Here is a 17,788-nt window from a genome sequence, read left to right on the forward strand (position 1 = left end):
ATAGTAATATCATAATTAAAATTTTAATCTGTATTTTATATTATTAACATTTATTGCACCAATTATCTGTAAGTTTCCATGGAGTCAGGAAGATTGATGTTTTATATCATTCACTTTATTAAACACATAATTCCTGGCACAAAGTGGGGCTTCAATTTTTACTGAGTACTAAACAAATTTGATGATTTTTAAATGAGAAACTTAATATTTATCTTGCAGCAATCGCTGATTGTTTCTTAAATGATGTCTTAAATGAGGATCTTAATGATATGGCCAAGACACTGTGCTGTCAGCTAATAGCTGAGCTTTTTTTTTTTTTTTAATTTGGAAGGAAGATTTGCAACTCTCATTCTTCCTGGGTACAAATCAGTGAATTCCTCATAAAGATCAGGGAATGCCTTTCAAAAACCTTCAATATGAGGAATATGATCTTACCTAACTCTGTAGAGAGTAAGTTGTCATATTAGGGCTATAATTGGAACACTTATATAAAAACAATAGCAATAATAAAAATAGTATGTAGCTTATGAAAGGTGCTTCTTCTCTTCCAGGACTCATTTTAAGGCATGTACTTATTCCATCTCAATAACAAGAGATCCAGTATATACCCAGGAAATACAAGCTGTTGAAACTTTGGAGAATGAAACATCACCCATCTAGCAGAAAGCCCTCCTGAGAACAGAGAAGGCTCTTGAGAAATCCAGCCCCTGGCTAAAAACCTATATATGATTTGTTTAAACCTAATCATAGGCAATTACAAAGGCTTTACTTGACAGGTCTGTTGAAGGGAATTTCTGTCAAGGAACTCAGGCCTTTTGGCCCGCCATACTTTTATTTATATGTGTATTGTTAGTCTAGGAGCCTCTATTCAGAGGCCTCACTACTGGAACCCTGGGTTCTGAGAACATCGTATTCACAGAAAGGGGTAACCTTGAGAATATGTTATTTCATTATTAAATAACACTCAGTACTTGTCCATTCCTAGCCCTTCCTTTCTTCCTTCCTCTCCATTCCCCACTCAGGTCCATAAAACTGATCCTCTTGATTGGGATTCTTCCAGCAGTGACACAATTCCCCCATCCCATCTGTGCTGTTATACCGACTGTCTCTCAGTGTCATCCTATAGACAAAAGTCAAACATCTGGGAAGCAATGAGTTTTTTTTATAGACTTGCTTTTCCTTTGGCAAGGTTTCTGAAACCCAGGTTCGATACTTGGGTCACTAAGATCCCTTGAAGAAGGGAATGGAAACCCATTCCAGTATTCTTTCCTGGAGAATCCTATGGGCAGAGGAGCCTGGTGGGCTTCAATGCATGGGGTGGCAAAGAGTCAGACACAATTGAGCAAATAACACTGTAATTTCCTATGACAGTAGTGAGTAAAGCCTTAATTCCTACTTGCATTTTGACTTGCTGTCTTAATCAACTACACCCACACTGTGGCAGGGCAGCTCTCCCAGCTCAGTCTTTACATCTCTCACTTTATAATGGCAATTCATATCTACTGATAGTTCCTATGAAGTAAGCATTGTCCCAAATCTTGGATACCACTTAATTTGCTTTTCTGCTTTAATCTTATGTAGCCAGTATCATTATCCTAATTTGAATATATAAGAAAATTGAGATTAGAGAGTTTAAATGACGAGGTCAATCTCCTAACAAGTGAAATAGTGAGGATTTAAACTCAGGCAGTGTAGCCCCAGAAAACACTAGGTCTTTCTGACCTCAAGTAGCAAGATACTTCTCAGAAAATAATGCAGCAAGGGGGCTTAAAAACAGTCCTCATGGATTTTGAGTGCTCATTTCCCCAGTTTAGCTCTATTTGTGTTGTGGAGTCCTTGAGAAACTGAAATTTCCTTATAACAACTTTTTTTTTTTTGTCTCAACTATTTACTTTGGGTTTCTGTCACATAGGGTTCCCAGGTAGCTCTAGTGGTAAAGAATCTGCCTGACAATGCAGGAGATGGACAAGACATGGATGGGTTCGATCTCTGGGTTGGAAAGATCCCCTGGAGAAGGGCTTGGCAACCCACTCCAGTATTCTCGCCTGGAGAATCCTATGGACAGAGGAGCCTGGTGGTCTATTGTCCATAGGATTGCAAAGAGTCAGACACAACTGTAGTGACTTAGCATGCACATGGATTTATACATAAAGTATATAGACATTGTTCTAGGTTGTATGAATACATTCTATAACTAAGTCAATGTAGGAAAGAAAGATATTTTTCAAAGGAGGGCAAACTGTAAAGAACATTGGATTGGGTGTTAGAAGGTTTTACTCCAAACAAGAATCATACTTTTTGAATCTTAGCATTTTCATCTGAAAGTGAAATGGTTTATTAATGTAAATGAATTCCAAACTCATTTCTCACAATTCACAACTTGTTAGTAATTGGCTCTACTTTAAGGGTTGATTTTTTTGTCATATGAGCAAATCAATTAAAAAAACATTTAAAACCAAGTAAGGATTATTGTTATTGACAAAGAGGAAACTCATGGAATCATTTATATCCTCGTATTAAACTGAAAGCCTCACAAAGCCTTAGCCGGGTTTATTTGTTGATGCACACTAAGCACCCGTATGGTTCACACACAACAACTATTTGTTGAATGCATGAATGGGTCTTATTTTTCTCAAAGAATAAATTAAATTTCAGTGCCTCGAGGATTTTGTAGCACTCAAATTTTATCTCAAGGTAAGGAATAGATCAGCTAATCTCATAAAATCCTGTCTAGCTTTGTGATTCTACAATTGTTTAATATGACTGGATATATATGAAGTGTCATTCCTGTGATGCACAAGAGAGGATTTCTCATTCAAATTTTCCAAAATAACTCTGAGTATAAGCAGTACAATCAGCCACTTCAATCAGTTTATCTTATGCTAATGCTGACATGACACTTTTGTCCAGGTCACCTTGTAATTCTTCCTTTCCAGTTCCCTCTTAATCAGATCTATGCTTACGTGCAAAATGAGGGTGGAGTGCTTGAATTTCCTGGGTAGCTGTGAATCATCAAATGATTGACTATGCCTCTAAGCATTCTTAACTAGTTCTGAACATAATTTTTATTTCATTGTAAAATATTACAAACATTCAAGCAATTGAAACTTCCATAAATCAGGCATGTTTCAAAATGCTGCTGCTGCTACTGCTGCTAAGTCACTTCAATCGTGTCCGATTCTGTGCGACCTCATAGATGGCAGCCCACCAGGCTCCCCCGTCCCTGGGATTCTCCAGGCAAGAACACTGGAGTGGGTTGCCATTTCCTTCTCCAATGCATGAAAGTGAAAAGTGAAAGGGAAATCGCTCAGTCGTGTCCGATTCTTCGCGAACCCATGGACTGCAGCCTTCCAGGCTCCTCTGTCCATGTGATTTTCCAGGTAAGAGTACTGGAGTGGGGTGCCATCGCCTTCTCTGGCCATTGCCTTCTAGTATACTTCAAAAAAGACTTGATACTCCTTTGTGGATTTATGTGTTTTTCTAATTGCTCTTTTCTAAATAGGATTCCCTCTATATACTTCCATTGGCAATTATTACCTATAATTGCATATATACTGGAGAAGGCAATGGCACCCCACTCCAGTACTCTTGCCTGGAAAATCCCATGCATGGAGGAGCCTGGTGCGCTGCAGTCCATGGGGTCGCCAAGAGTCGGACACGACTGAGTGACTTCACTTTCACTTTTCACTTTCATGCATTGGAGAAGGAAATGGCAACCCACTCTGGTGTTCTTGCCTGGAGAATCCCAGGGACGGGGGAGCCTGGTGGGCTGCTGTCTATGGGGTCGCACAGAGTCAGACACGACTGAAGTGACTTAGCAGCAGCAGCATATATACTATAAGCATGAGAAAATGCAGGGGTTTGGAAAAAGTTAGGACTAAATAATCACAATAATCTGCAAGAGATTTAGCAATGGACACTCTAGTGGACTCTAATACAACACTGTACATAGTCTAAACACATTATTCTCTGTCACTCAACATTTATAATCAAGAAGATACTTATTTATTAAAAACTTGCTTCGCTGGTATTATGAGATACAAGGAAATATAGAGCACATCATCTTTTACATCCAAAAGTATGTGATCTTTTTGACATAATAAAGCACAAACTTTTTTAAAAGAAAAAAGCTACAACAAATTCCACATATTCATAATTCCCAAAAAGATGATATAAATTAGAAGTATTTAAATATGGGAGGTAATCTGTGATAAAGGATTGGTTGGCATCAAAGAAAATTATTAGGAAAAGCAGAGCACTGTAAAAAGAAAGAAAAAGCAGAGTATTGTATAAGTAGCTTGCAAGACAGCCACATATAATTCCTCCTATGCCTGTGCATGCATAAAAATCTTTCATCAACAGGTGTGGTCGATTTCCCTTTCCTGACTCTGGGGTTGCTTTATGACTACTTTCACCAACAGAATGAGGCAGAAGGGATGACACGTGATTCTGAACGTGGGCCTGGGTCTTAAGAGATCTTATATCATTTTTTCCCCCATTTTTAGAAGCCAGAAAACAAGTTTTCAAAAAGGAATGGGTTAGAATATTTGGTAATGACAGACTATGTGGAAATAAAAAGAAACCACATGGAAGAGAACTAAAGAACAGGAATCAACAGCTAATGCCCAGGCACCAGACATGAGTGACATCATCTTGGATTCTCTGGCCCCAGCTGAGTAATATCAGTCAACACCACGCGGAACACAGGTGATCCATCCCCACTGGGCCAAGGCTGAATACCAGACCCACAGAATCCTTAGAAATAAAATAGCTTTTGCTTTAAGCCAATAATATTGGGGCTGTTTTGTTACTCAGTAATAAATAATTGAAACCCAAGGTTTATGGGAAGTCAATAGTTGTCTTTGCCTCTGAAGTTGACTGGAAAATTTCAAGGCTTCTAGAAAGCAGTAGGAAGTTGAATATATGTACATGTGTTAGGAATTTTCTTTTCTTTCCCCAGTACGTTCCTTTATATTATAAAGCTTTAAAAAGAGAGAGAGAGAGAGATGGTGGAGGAATAGGTGAACATGGAGTATATCTCTCTCCATTGATAGATCAGGAATACACCTTCAGACACAGATGTGCATGGAGAACACCATCTGAGAGTGGACAGGAGTACCTGACCAGTAGAAAAGACTATATAAACCAGGCAAAACTCGGTAGGATGAAGGAACTAGGGGGAAAAACAGGAGTGTTAGTAGGATTGAACCTGCCCTCAGCAGGTGGGAGAACTGAAGCAGGTGTCCAATCCCCACACCAGGGCAATTGTCTAAGTCAGTGGAGAAATATTTAAGGCTGAGAGTGAAACAGCTGATCTGTGGCAGCCTAAATGGAATGAGAATCAGACAGTCCTGGCTGCAGCCATACATACCCCGGACAGGGATGCAGGTTCCCTGGAAGACACAGCAGGTGGGAGCTGGAGTTTAGGGATTGTGGGGCAATCCCACGGCAAGGGCTGCTGTTGATTGTGGAGAGACCAATTGAGGGGATGTGAGAAAGGAGACTGCGGGTGGAAAATGCCTGTGGAGGAAAGCCAGGCAGCCATGGAAGCAAGGTGATACTGCTGAGTCATGAGCAGGCGGTGGATCCATCACCATAGCCTCTCTCTCCTCACCTGCCAGCATCAGCAGCTGAACAACTGAGAGGCTAGCCCATCAAATACCTGATGCACTGAACTACAGAGTAGGACCCCACCCAGGGTGCTCCATTAACATGACTGATGCGCTGAACTACAAAGTAGGATCCCTCCCAGGGTGACCCATTAAGTGCCTTATGTGTGGATCTACAGAGTAGGTTCCCAGCCAGGGGGTCCCCTCTATGTGTCTGACTCACTGAACAATAGAAAAGGACCCCAGGCAAGGGAGTCCTCTAAGTGCCTGAATGAGTGGAGCTATGGAGAAAGACTGGCCAAAGAGGCCTTCTGATCAACAGCTACAAGAGGACTGAAAAAAGACTCTGATAGGGTCATAACTCCTGCTGTGGAGGCATTAAGTCCCTGCACAATTGGTGCCACCAGGGTATCCGCAAGCCAAGCAGCTGTGCCACCTTCACACTCAACTCTCACTAGGGCAGAGCTGTCACAGGTAAAAAATGTCTTGCATGCATGCATATGGGGTCACTTCAGTCGTGTCCAACTCTGCGATCCTGTAGACTGTGGCCTGCCAGGCTTCTGTCAGGGGAGTTCTCCAGGCAAGAATCAGTTCAGTTCAGTTCAATCGCTCAGTTGTGTCCAACTCTTTGCGACCCCATGGACTGCATTACACCAGGCTTCCCTATCTATCACCAATTCCTGGAGCTTATTCAAACTCATGTCCATAGAATCAGTGATGCCATCCAACCATCTCATCTTCTATCATCCACTTCTCCTCCCACTTTCAATCTTTCCCAGCATCGGGGTTTTTTCAAGTGAGTCAGTTATTTGCATCAGGTGTCCAAAGTAGCGGAGTTTCAGCTTCAGCATCAGCCTTTCCAGTGAATATTCAGGACTGATTTTCTTTAGGATGGACCAGTTGGACCTCCTTGCAATCCAAGGGATTCTCAAGGGTCTCCTTCAACACCACAGTTCAAAAGTATTAATTCTTCGGTGCTCAGCTTTCTTTATAGTCCAACTCTCACACTCATACATGACTACTGGAAAAAACCATAGCTTTGACTAGACAGACCTTTGTACATAAAATAATGACTCTGTTTTTAAATAAGCTGTCTAGGTTGATCACAGCTTTTCTTCCAAGGAGCAAGTGTCTTTTAATTTCATGCCTGCAGTCACCATCTGCAGTGATTTTGGAGCCCCTCAAAATAAAGTCACTGTTTCCATTGTTTCCTCATCTATTTGCCATGAATAATGGTACCAGACTGCATGATCTTAGCTTTCTGAATGTTGAGCTTTAAGCCAACTTTTTCATTCTCCTCTTTCACTTTCGTCAAGAGGCTCTTTAGTTCTTCTTTGTTTTCTGCCATAAGAGTGGTGTCATCTGAATATCTGAGGTTATTGATAATTCTCCCGGCAATCTTGATTCCAGCTTATGGTTCATCCAGCCCAGCATTTCTCATGATGTACTCTGTGTATAAGTTAAACAAGCAGGGTGACAATATACACCCATGACGTACTCCTTTCCCTATTTGGAACCAGTCTGTTGCTCCATGTCTAGTTCTAACTGTTGCTTCTTTACCTGCATACAGATTTCTCAAGAGGCAAGTCAGGTGATCCTGTATTCCCATCTCTTGAAGAATTTTTCACAGTTTGTTGTGATCCACTCAGTTAAAGGCTTTGGTGTAGTCTTAAAGCAGAAGTAGATGTTTTTCTGGAACTCTCTTGCTTTTTTGATGATGCAGCGGATGTTGGCAATTTGATCTCTGGTTCCTCTCCCTTTTCTAAATCCAGCTTCAACATCTGGAACTTCACAGTTTATGTATTGCTGAAGCCTGGCTTGGAGAATTTTGAGCATTACTTTGCTAGCGTGTGAGATGAGTCCAATTGTGTGGTAGTCTAAGCATTCTTTGGCATTGCCTTTCTTTGGAATTGGAATGAAAACTGACCATTTCCAGTCCTATGGCCACTGCTGAGTTTTCCAAATTTGCTAGCATATTGAGTGCAGCACTTTAAGAGCATTGCCTTTTAGGATTTGAAATAGTTTATCTGGAATCCAGGCAAGACTACTGGAGTGTATTGGCCAATACTGGTTGCCATACCCTTTTAGAGCACTATATGTCCTGCTGCCCTAGCCACAAACTCCTCTGACTATGTGGTGTTGCCAGAACCCCTGTGACCCAAGCAGCTGCACCCCCTCCACACCTGGCCCTCACAGGGATAGACCCAAGTCCTCCAGGGCAGCCTCAGGAGCAAACCCCAGTGGACAACCGCATGTAGAGGTAGAAATAAAACCACAATCAAAACACAGGGGCAGTGTGGCTAAGGAAGAAGACACAAGCTTCCCACCAGCCATACAGGTTGCAGGTTGAATCCACAGGATCAAGAAGGCAGACTGTGTGTCTATGGAAAATATAAAAGGAAGCTGCTGGTGCTGCTAAGTCACTTCAGTCGAGTCCGACTCTGTGCGACCCCATAGACAGCAGCCCACCAGGCTCCCCCATCCCTGGGATTCTCCAGGCGAGAACACCGGAGTGGGTCGCCATTTCCTTCTCCAGTGCAAGAAAGTGAAGTCGCTCAGTCGTGAGATTTCCCACAAAAGAAAACGCACTAGTTCTGCTAGCTGTGGACATTGGAGGCAAGAACACACAGGAGCAGGACTAATTTAGAATCTGAGCTGCCCCCACAGCAGGTCCAGAGATCAGCACAGGGAGGGGAGGTACTTTATTTTTGTTGGACTGTTTTGATTTTGCTTATGGGTGTAAATGTATATGTGTATGTTCAGTCACACTTTTTATTATTGCTATAAACCTCTGCCTCTATGCCGGGCTTTTGCAGTTCTGTGGAGTTTTCCTTTCTTTCTTTCTTCTTCCTTTTTTTCCCCTCTTTTTTGTAATTTTACTTTTTAATTTTTTAAAAACCTATTATATTTTTCCACATTTATTTCTTTGTATGCTTTTTTTTTACTGTTCTTCTCCCTTTGTAGTTAATCTTTAATGTACATAAATCTTCTTCATCTACCTCTATTTAACTTTGCATGTCTATTCTTTCTTTCTTTCCTTTCATCTCAACATATTTGTTAATTTTGTTTTCATTGCTTTATTCTTCACCAGGCACCTTGCTTTACTTTTGTTTTCCAGTCTGCTTTAGTTAGTTTTGTTCGTAACTGGTAAATATAATTTTTGATTCCCTCTGTTCACATTTCAATCTACTGTACTTAATGTTTGTTGGACTGTTTTTGCTTATGGGTATATATGTATATGTGTATATTCCATTATTTTAATTATTATGTGCCTGATTTTGTAACTGTCACATGTCTGCGGTTCCTGTTTGGTTTCTCATTTTTGGGTATTTGTTTTAATCTCATTTAATGCCATACAAATCACTTGTGGAATCTTTGTTCCTGACCAGAGATCAAGCCCAGAGCCTTTGGACTGGGAACACTGAGTCCAAGACCCTAGACCCTAGACTACCAGAGAACTAACCCTAGGGAATATCAAACAGTGAGAACTCATACAAAGGAAGCCACTTGAATACAAGACCTGGCATCACCCAACTACCAGTAGCACCCTGCACAGCTCATCTAAACAAACAAAACAAAAATATAAACCTAATCATCAGCAGACAGGATTATCACCCCAGTCTTGCCCATCAGAGAAAAGACAAACAAACAAACAAACTCAGCACAAATCTCACCCTATAAGAAGCTTGCACAAATCTCACCCTATAAGAAGCTTTCACAAACCACTGGACCAAGCTTAGGAGGGCAGAAACCAAAAGGAATAAAAAAATTCAACCTTGAAGCCTAGGAAAATGAGACCTCAAACACAATAAGTTAAAAAAAAAAAAAGAAAATGCAAAGAAATAGTGCACAAATGAAGTAACAAACCAGAAACACAGAAGTCCAAATAAATGAAGAGGAAATAGGCAAACTACCTGAAAAAGAATTCAGAATACTGATAGTAAAGATGATCAAAAACCTTGAAAACAAAATGGAGAAAATGCAAGAATCAATCAACAAAGGCCTAGAAGAATTAAAGACTAGACATACAAACAACACAATTACTGAAATTAAAAATTCTCTAGAAGGAATCAATAGCAAAATATCCAAAGCAGAACAATGAATCAATGAGCTGGAACATAAAATGGTAGAAATAACTTCTGAAGAGCAGAATAAAGTAAAAAGAATAAAAAGAACTGAGGACAGTCTCAGAGACCTCTGGGACAATATCAAACACACCAACATTCGAATTATAGGGGTCCCAGAAGAAGAAGAGAGAAAGAAAGCGTATGAGAAAATTTTTGAACAGATTAGAGTTGAAAATTTCTCCAACATGGAAAAGGAAATAGTCAATCTAGTCCAAGAGGCATAATGAGTCCCATACCCAAGGAGAAAACATGTCAAGACACACACTAATCAAACTAACAAAGATTAAACACAAAGAAAAAAATTTTAAAGCAACAAGTAACATATAAGGGAACAAACATACAAGGGAAACCCCACACATTTATGCTGATCTTTCAACAGAAACTCTGCAGGTCAGAAGGGAATGGCAGGATATATTTAACATACTGAAAGGAAAAATCTACAACCAAGATTATAGTACCCAGCAAGGATCTTATTCAAAATTGATGGAGAAATAAAAAGCTTTTTAGACAAGCAAAAGTTAAGAGAATTCAGTACCACCAAACCAGCTTTACAACAATATTAAAGGCAATTATATAGTCAAGAAATACAAGAGAAGAAAAAAACATCTACAAAAATCAACCAAAACAATTAAGAAAATGGCAATAAGAACATATATATCAATAATTACTTTAAATGTAATTGGATTAAATGCTCCAACTAAGACACATACTGGCTGAATGGATAAAAAAAAAATGATCCACACATATGCTGTCTACAAGTAACCCACTTCAGATACATATAGACTGAAAATGAGAGGATGGAAAAATATATTCATGCAAATGGGAAGCAAAAGAAAGCTGGAGCAGCAACCCTCATATCAGACAAAATAGATCTTAAAATAAAGAAGATTATAAGAGATAAGGAAGGACACTACATAATGGTCAAGGGATCAATCCATGAGGAAGACAAAACAATTGTAAATATTTATGCACCCAACATAGGAGCACCTCAATACATAAGAAAACACTAACAGATATAAAAGGAGAACTCTATAGTAACACAATAATAGTAGGAGACTTTAACACCCCACTAACAAGGAAAAAAAAGTCTAAAATTAGCTGAGATGGATCTCATTGATATCTTCAGGACATTTCATCCAAAAGCAGAAGAATACACCTTCTCAAGTGCACATGGAACATTCTCCAGGACAGACTACATCTTGGGTCACAAATCAAACCTCAGTAAATTTAAGAAAATTGAAATTGTATCAAGCATCTCTGACCACAATGCCATTAGACTAGATATCAATTACAAGAAATAAACTGTAAAAAACACAAACGCATGGAGATTAAACAAGACATTTCTTAATAATCAACAGGTTATTTAAGAAATCAAAAGGGAAGTCAAAAAAATTTCTAGACACAAATGACAATGAAAACATGACATCTCAAAACCTATGGGATGCAGCAAAAGCAGTTCTAAGAGGGAAGTTTATAGCAATACAATCCTACCTCAAGGAACAAGAAAAACACTGAACAGACCACCTAACTTTATGCCCAGAAAAACTGGAAAAAGAAGAGCAAAAACCCAAAATTAGTAGAAGGAAAGAAATCACAAAGATCTGAGCAGAAATAAATGAAAAAGAAATGAAAGAAACAATAGTAAAGATTAATAAAACTAAAAGTTGGTTTTTGAGAAGATAAAATTGACAAGCCTTTAGCCAGACTCATCAAAAAAAAAAAAAAAGAGAGAAGATCTAATCAATAAAATTAGAAATGAAAAAGGAGAGGTTACAACAGACAATGCAGAAATACAAAGGATTACAAGAGACTATTATGAATAACTATAAGGGAATAAAATGGATATTCTGGAAGAAATGGACAGATTCTTAGGAAAGTTCAATCTTCCAAGACTGAACCAGGAAGAAATAGAAATTATGAGCAACTGAATTGCAAACACTGAAATTGAAGCTGTGATTAAAAAATCTCCCAAAACAAAAAAGGCCAGGACCAGATGGCTTCACAGGAGAATTCTATCAAACATTTTAAATAATGCCTATTCTTTTAAAACTCTTTCAGAAATTGCAGAGGAAGGAGCACTTCCAAACTCATTCTACGAGGCAACCATCACCCTAATACCAAAACCAGACAAAGACAACACAAAAAAAGAAAACCACAGGCCAATATCACTGATGAACATAGATGCAAAAATCCTCAACAAAATTTTACCAAACAATTCAGCAACACATCAAAAGCTCATGCATCATGATCAAGGTGGGTTTATTCCTGGAATGCAAGGATTCTTCAGTATATGCAAATCAATCAATGTGATATACCATATTAACAAACTGAAAGATAAAAAACATGATCATCTCAATAAATACAGAAAAAGCCTTTGACAAAATTCAGCACACATTTATGATGAAAACTCTTCAAAAAAAATGGGCATAGAAGGAAGCTACCTCAACATGGTAAAGGCCATATATGATAAGCCTACAGCAAACATTATTCTCAATGGTGAAAAACTGAAAGCATTTCCCTAAAGATCAGGAACAAGACAAGGGTGTCCACTTTTCCCACTATTATTCAACATAGTTCTGGAAGTCCTAGCTACAGCAATCAGAGAAGAAAAAGAAATAAAAAGAATCCAGATCAGAAAAGAAGAAGTAAAGCTCTGTTTGCAGATGACATGATACTGTATATAGAAAACCCTAAAGATAGTATCAGAAAATTACTAGAGGTAATCAGTGAATTTAGCAAAGCTTCAGGATTCAAAATCAATACACAGAAATCAATTGCATTTCTATATACTAACAATGAATAATCAGAAAGAGAAATTAAGGATTCAATCCCATTCACCATTGCAACAAATAGAATTAAATATTTAGGAATAAACCTACCCAAGGAGACAAAAGAACTGTACCCAGAAAATTATAAGACACTGATGAAAGAAATCAAAGACTACATAAACATTCCAGGTTCTTGGGTAGAAAGAATCAATGCTGTGAAAATGACTGTACTACCAAAGGCAATGTGCAGATTCAATGTGATCTCTTTCAAATTCCAATGACATTTTTCAGAGAACTAGAACAAAAAATTTCACAATTCATATGGAAACACAAAAGACTCTGAATAGCCAAAGCAGTCTTGAAAAAGAAGAATGGAATTGGAGGAATCAACCTTCCTGACTTTAGATTATACTACAAAGCTATAGTCATCCCAACAGTATGGTACTGGCACAAAAATAGAAATATAGACCAATGGAACAAGATAGAAAGTCCAGAAATAATCCCATGCACCTATGGGTATCTTATTTTTGACAAAGGAGGCAATATACAATGGGGCAAAGACAGCCTCTTCAATAAATGGTGCAGGGAGAACTTGATGGCTACATATAAAAGAATGAAATTAGAACACTTCCTAATACCATACACAAAGATAAACTCAAAATGGATTAAATACCTAAATATAAGACCCCAAACTATAAAACTCTTAGAGGAAAACAAAGGCAGAACACTTGATGACATAAATTAAAGCAAGATCCTCCATGACCCACCTCCTAGAGCAATGGAAATAAAAACAAAAGTAAACAAGTGGGACCTGATTAAACTTAAAAGCTTTTGCACAGCAAAGGAAACTATAAGCAAGGTGAAAAGACAACCCTCTGAATGGGAGAAAATAATAGCATGAAACAACTGACGAAGGATTAATTTCCAAAATATACAAGCAGCTCATACAACTCAATACCAGAAGAACAAACAACCCAATCAAAAAGTGGCAAAAAGACCTAAACAGATATTCCTCCAAAGAAGACATACAGATGGCTAACAAACACATGAAAAGATGCTCAACATCACTCATTATTAGAGAAATGCTAATCAGAACTACAATGAGATATCACCTCACACAGGTCAGAATGGCCATCATCAAAAAGTCTACAAACAATAAATGCTGGAGGGGTGTGGAGAAAAGGGAACACTCTTGCACTGTTGGTGGGAACACAAATCGATACAGCCACTAGGAAAGATGGTAGGGAAATTTCTTAAAAAACTAGGAATAAAACCACCATATGACCCAGCAGTCCCACTCCTAGGCATATACCCTGAGGAAACCAAAATTGAAAAGTTATATATATCCCATTGTTCATTGCAGAACTATTTACAATAGGTAGAACATGGAAGCAAACTAGATGTCCATTGATAAATGAATGGGTAAAGAATTAGTGATACATATACCCAAAGGACTATTACTCAGCCATAAAAAGGAACACATTTGAGTTAGTTCTAATGAGGTGGATGAACCTAGAACCTATTATACAGAGTGAAGTGAGTCAGAAAGAGAAAGATAAATATCATATTCTAACACATATATATGGAATCTAGAAAAATGGTGATGAAGAATTTATTTTCAGGGCAGCAATGGAGAAACAGACATAGAGAATAGACTCATGAACATGGGGAGAGTGAAAAAAAAAACAAACACTATGATGTGCTGTGGTATACAAAAGCAATATATATTTAAGTGTAATAAAGAAAATGTTCCCTACTGTAATTCATATAGACATTTCTACATGCACTTTCATCTTTGTAGTGACTGAAACACTTTCAAAATTGTCTATGCTTTGCAAAACAAGGCAGCTTAGATCATGATTTGTTTTCCATAGCTGCCATAATAAATTACCACAATTCCAGCAGTTTAAACAGCATAAATTTGTTCTCTCACAGTTACAGAGAATAGATCTGAAATCAAGATGTTGTCAGGGCTCTGTTTTCTCCAAAGCATTTAAATGAGAATCTTTCCTTGCCTTTTCTAGTTTCTGGTGGGTCTGGGCAGTCCTCTGCTTGTGGCTGAGAAATTCCAATCTCTGCCTCTAAGCCACTCTGTCTTTGTCCTTTTCTGTCTTATATCTTCTGCCTGGATAATCCATGGTGATTTCATTTTGAAGTTCTTATATTAGTTATATGTGCAAAGGCCTTTCTCCCAATAAAGCTCACATTCACAGGTTTTAGGGGTTAGTTCATGGACATTTTTTTTTTTTTTTTTGCAGGGGTATAGGGGGTGACCATTCAGTTCAGTACAGATCATAATTCATAAATCTTCATTTTAGTATCAAGTTTTTGCTGTTGTTGTTTAGTTTTGGAGATTTTTGGCTGATTGCTTTAAATTTCCTCAAATTAGAATCAAGAAAGCACTTACCAAATAATGATGAGTTTGCTCTTGCCACACGTCTCAAATAAGACTCAGGTAGCACTTATTACCTGGGCTAATTAATTTAATTTTTAGTCACTGACCTATATATTTCCCCCAGCAGAATCATCTTTTTTACTTATAATACCTGCAGCACTTTTGTATTACTAACATACAATATATAGCCAATAAATGGCTCTGATCCAAATATTTGTTTCTTTATCCTCACTACATTGCACTTGGTTTAATAAATGTATGGGCAAAACAGGAGAAACCTCCACTGAGGAGACTTTGGTCATGGCCCTCTCCCACAATGTTCCCTCTCCCTGCCCTCAGGGGATCACTAGGCACCATGCCTCTAATGTAAAAAAAAAAAAAAAAAAAAAAAAGGGAAAGAAACAGAAAGAACAGGGTAAAAAATTCAAAGAGGCAGAATCTGAAGAATTTGTAGTAGAAAAAGAACTAGACTGACATGTAGTAAATGGGAAGGGGAGGTATTTCCTGAAATGGAAGAGATTAACAGATGCAGACAATACTTTAGAGCTGGAAGAAAATTTAGATTGTCCAGAGTTAACTGAAGCATTTCTTAATTCTCAAAAAGCTGGTAAAGAAAAAGATGGTACAAAAAGAAAATATCTGATAGTGAACCTGGTGACAGCAAATCATAGAAGAAAAGAGATCCTGCTTGAGCAAGTTTTACCAGAGGTCCTGATCCAGAATAAATAATTGGTGCCGCAGACAGCAGTGGAGAATTTAACGGTTTTCATGAAATGGAAAAATTCAGATGAGGTGGAACTGGTGCGGGCAAAAGAGGCAAATATGAAGTGTCCTCAAGTTGCAATCGCTTTTCTTTGAAGACAGACTGACTTAGCATTTTTGTCCAGAAGATAAAGAAATAAATACATTCTAAAGAAAATTAAGTTTGATAAGCTCCTTTTGAAGTAGTATTGGGAAAGTTGTTGGGTTTTTTGTTTGTTTTTGCATCTGCAGCACTTGTTACTTTATACAAATAAAACATTTCTGTAGTTGCTTCCTTTAGCAGAAATGAACATTTGATACCATAGTATATTATTTCTTCTGCATTAGAGAAGAACTTTTCTAAATGTTGGGGAAAATCTTCACAGCCATTACTCAATCAGGATTTACAATTTGCATTTATTCATATATGCCTAACTTGGAGGAGGGCATGGCAACCCATGTCAGTATTCTTGCCTGGAGAATCCCATGGACAGAGGAGCCTGGTGGGTCACAAAGAGTCAGACACGACTGAAGCGACTGAGCACATAATATGCCTAAGGGCCATTCTGGGCTTTTCATATGTGTGTATATAAAATACATATATAAATAGTCTGGGGGTCTTGTTGTTGTTTAAATATGTCTGTTGTTGTTTAGTCACTAAGTCATGTCTGACTCTTTTGTGACCCCATGGACTGTAGCCCTCCAGGCTCCTCTGTCCATGGGATTTCCCAGGCAAGAATACTGGAGTGGGCTGCCATTAATTACCTTCTCCAGGAGATCTTTCCAACTCGGATCCAACTCATGTCTCTTGCATTGGCAGGCAAATTCTTTATATCTGAGCTCCTAGGAAGCCCTCAAATATGTTTACTAAAACAAAAACAGCCATTCACAACCATGGATAAGCCCATATTTCTGGGATTCCATCATTTTGAGCAATATAAGAAGTCACTTCAAGTTAAATAGAAAATTTTTTGAAGTCTTAATCTTTCATGTTAAATAATTTTATAGTTAATTAGACAGGTAATGCAAACAATTTAAATTGGACAATGTTTTAAAGCAGCCCTATCAGAATCTGCATCCATATCTTCAGTCATCCAAATGGAATTTTATATACAAAGCCCCTGAAAGGAAAATTTTATCACTATCAATAACCTTCTCATTCAAATGAAAAAGCTAGAAAAATTCTGGTATGTTTTAATTAGCCAAAGAAACCTTAGTTAAATGGACATACAGAGGTTCCTTAGGAAAAACCATTCTTTTACAAGAAGTTGAATTCACTGTGCTTTATTTACTGCAAGGTTGTGATACATGTAATGTCTCAGACTTGTTCATGGGAACCTAATCAGATGGTTAGATATGTTGACATTTTAGGATCTGTAGGAATAAATGAGTGAACAAATTTTTCTAATCTAAACTTGACCTGCATGTTTTGTCAAATTTTACCCCAACCCATTTTACATATAGACTCAGTCTTCTCAGTATTTTGGATTACTGGGTTCAGCAGAAGTCAGGAAAAACAATAACTCTGAAGTAATCAGAATGTTATTAACTGTGTATTATTCACTTTATAGTACTGGTAAATAGTGGTCAAATACAACCCTTTAAAAAATAGATGTATGAATGGACTTATTCTTCCTTAGACATACCCAGATGCATTTCATATATACTTTTATATCTGCTATGGAGAAAAACAGTAGAAAAATATCTTTCACTTCTTTAATTTACGTTTGGCTTTTTAAAGCCAATTATAAAAAAAAGAAGGGAAAGGATAAGCTATGTGTGCTTATTAACTGCTGTCAGTCATAGGTACTAAAGTCAGAGTGAGTAAAAAGCACATGCAACTCAAATATTTTTAAATAACTTTTATATTCTGTATTTGAAACTCCAGTACTTTGGCCACCTCATACAAAGAGCTGACTCACTGGAAAAGACTCTGATGCTGGGAGGGATTGGGGGCAGGAGGAGAAGGGGACGACAGAGGATGAGATGGCTGGATGGCATCATGGACTCGATGGACGTGAGTCTGAGTGAACTCCGGGAGATGGTGAGGGACAGGGAGGCCTGGCGTGCAGCGATTCATGGGGCCGCAAAAGAGTCGGACATGACTGAGTGACGAACTGAACTGATTCTGTATTTTTATCACTATGT

General features: G+C 38.1%; 1 protein-coding gene and 1 pseudogene across 1 annotated transcript in view; one reads left to right on the forward strand and one right to left on the reverse strand.

Moving 5' to 3' along the window:
* Nucleotides 1–17,788, reverse strand: part of GRID2 (glutamate ionotropic receptor delta type subunit 2) — a 1,625,731-nt gene that overhangs the window by 413,423 nt on the left and 1,194,520 nt on the right. The window lies entirely within an intron of this gene.
* LOC120861933 lies at nt 15,065–15,773 on the forward strand (annotated as a pseudogene).

This window comes from Oryx dammah, unplaced genomic scaffold (assembly GCF_014754425.2).
Source record: "Oryx dammah isolate SB20612 unplaced genomic scaffold, SCBI_Odam_1.1 HiC_scaffold_3, whole genome shotgun sequence".
Lineage (NCBI taxonomy): Eukaryota > Metazoa > Chordata > Mammalia > Artiodactyla > Bovidae > Oryx > Oryx dammah.